This window comes from Uranotaenia lowii, chromosome 1 (assembly GCF_029784155.1).
Source record: "Uranotaenia lowii strain MFRU-FL chromosome 1, ASM2978415v1, whole genome shotgun sequence".
Classification (NCBI taxonomy): domain Eukaryota; kingdom Metazoa; phylum Arthropoda; class Insecta; order Diptera; family Culicidae; genus Uranotaenia; species Uranotaenia lowii.
In genome coordinates this window covers 25,959,151-25,961,979 of record NC_073691.1, presented here as the reverse complement: position 1 = coordinate 25,961,979, position 2,829 = coordinate 25,959,151, and positions in this window count along the sequence as shown.

The following is a 2,829-nucleotide window of genomic DNA, read 5'->3' as shown; positions in this document are numbered from 1 at the left end:
AAGAAAAAAATAAAGTAAAAAAAGCAACACTTATCAAGAAAAAATTGAAATCACAAAAATGAATAAAAAAAAACCAAAAATGACAAAAATGACCAAAATGACAAAAATGACAAAAATGACAAAAATGACAAAAATGACAAAAATGACAAAAATGACAAAAATGACAAAAATGACAAAAATGACAAAAATGACAAAAATGACAAAAATGACAAAAATGACAAAAATGACAAAAATGACAAAAATGACAAAAATGACAAAAATGACAAAAATGACAAAAATGACAAAAATGACAAAAATGACAAAAATGACAAAAATGACAAAAATGACAAAAATGACAAAAATGACAAAAATGACAAAAATGACAAAAATGACAAAAATGACAAAAATGACAAAAATGACAAAAATGACAAAAATGACAAAAATGACAAAAATGACAAAAATGACAAAAATGACAAAAATGACAAAAATGACAAAAATGACAAAAATGACAAAAATGACAAAAATGACAAAAATGACAAAAATGACAAAAATGACAAAAATGACAAAAATGACAAAAATGACAAAAATGACAAAAATGACAAAAATGACAAAAATGACAAAAATGACAAGAATGACGAAAATGACAAAAATGACAAAAATGACAAAAATGACAAAAATGACAAAAATGACAAAAATGACAAAAATGACAAAAATGACAAAAATGACAAAAATGACAAAAATGACAAAAATGACAAAAATGACAAAAATGACAAAAATGACAAAAATGACAAAAATGACAAAAATGACAAAAATGACAAAAATGACAAAAATGACAAAAATGACAAAAATGACAAAAATGACAAAATGACAAAAATGACAAAAATGACAAAAATGACAAAAATGACAAAAATGACAAAAATGACAAAAATGACAAAAAATGACAAAAATGACAAAAAATGACAAAAAATGACAAAAATGACAAAAATGACAAAAATGACAAAAATGACAAAAATGACAAAAATGACAAAAATGACAAAAATGACAAAATGACAAAATGACAAAAATGACAAAAATGACAAAAATGACAAAAATGACAAAAATGACAAAAATGACAAAAATGACATAAATGACAAAAATGACAAAAATTACAAAAATTACAAAAATTACAAAAATTACAAAAATTACAAAAATTACAAAAATTACAAAAATTACAAAATGACAAAAATTACAAAAAATTACAAAAATGACAAAAATTACAAAAAATTACAAAAAATTACAAAAATGACAAAAATGACTAAAAATGACAAAAATGACAAAAATGACAAAAATGACAAAAATGACAAAAATGACAAAAATGACAAAAATGACAAAAATGACAAAAATGACAAAAATGACAAAAATGACAAAAATGACAAAAATGACAAAAATGACAAAAATGACAAAAATGACAAAAATGACAAAAATGACAAAAATGACAAAATTTACAAAAATTACAAAAATGACAAAAACGACAAAAACGACAAAATGACAAAAATGACAAAAATGACAAAAATGACAAAAAATGACAAAAATGACAAAAATGACAAAAATAATAAAAATGACAAAAATGACAAAAATGACAAAAAATGACAAAAATGACAAAAATGACAAAAATGACAAAAATGACAAAAAATGACAAAAATGACAAAAATGACAAAAATGACAAAAATGACAAAATGACAAAAATGACAAAAAATGACAAAAATGACAAAAATGACAAAAAATGACAAAATGACAAAAATGACAAAAATGACAAAAATGACAAAAATGACAAAAATGACAAAAATGACAAAATGACAAAAATGACAAAAAATGACAAAAATGACAAAAATGACAAAAATGACAAAAATGACAAAAATGACAAAAATGACAAAAATGACAGACAAAAATGACAAAAATGACAAAAATGACAAAAATGACAAAAATGACAAAAATGACAAAAAATGACAAAATGACAAAAATGACAAAAATGACAAAAAATGACAAAAAATGACAAAAATGACAAGAATGACAAAAATGACAAAAATGACAAAAATGACAAAAATGACAAAATGACAAAAATGACAAAAATGACAAAATGACAAAAAATTGACAAAAAATGACAAAAATGACAAAATGACAAAAATGACAAAAATGACAAAAATGACAAAAATGACAAAATGACAAAAATGACAAAAATGACAAAAATGACAAAAATGACAAAATGACAAAAATGACAAAAAATGACAAAAATGACAAAAAATGACAAAAATGACAAAAAATGACAAAAATGACAAAAATGACAAAAATGACAAAAAATTACAAAAATTACAAAAATTACAAAAATTACAAAATTACAAAAATTACAAAAAATTACAAAAATTACAAAAATTACAAAAATTACAAAAATTACAAAAATTACAAAAATTACAAAAATTACAAAAATTACAAAAATTACAAAAAATTACAAAAATTACACAAAATTACAAAAATTACAAAAAATTACAAAAATTACAAAAATACAAAATTACAAAAATTACAAAAATTACAAAAATTACAAAAATTACAAAAATGACAAAAATGACAAAAATGACAAAAATGACAAAAATGACAAAAATGACAAAAATGACAAAAATGACAAAAATGACAAAAATGACAAAATGACAAAAATGACAAAATGACAAAAATGACAAAAATGACAAAAATGACAAAAATGACAAAAATGGACAAAAAATGACAAAAATATGACAAAAATGACAAAAATGACAAAAATGACAAAAAATGACAAAAATGACAAAAAATGACAAAAATGACAAAAATGACAAAAATGAC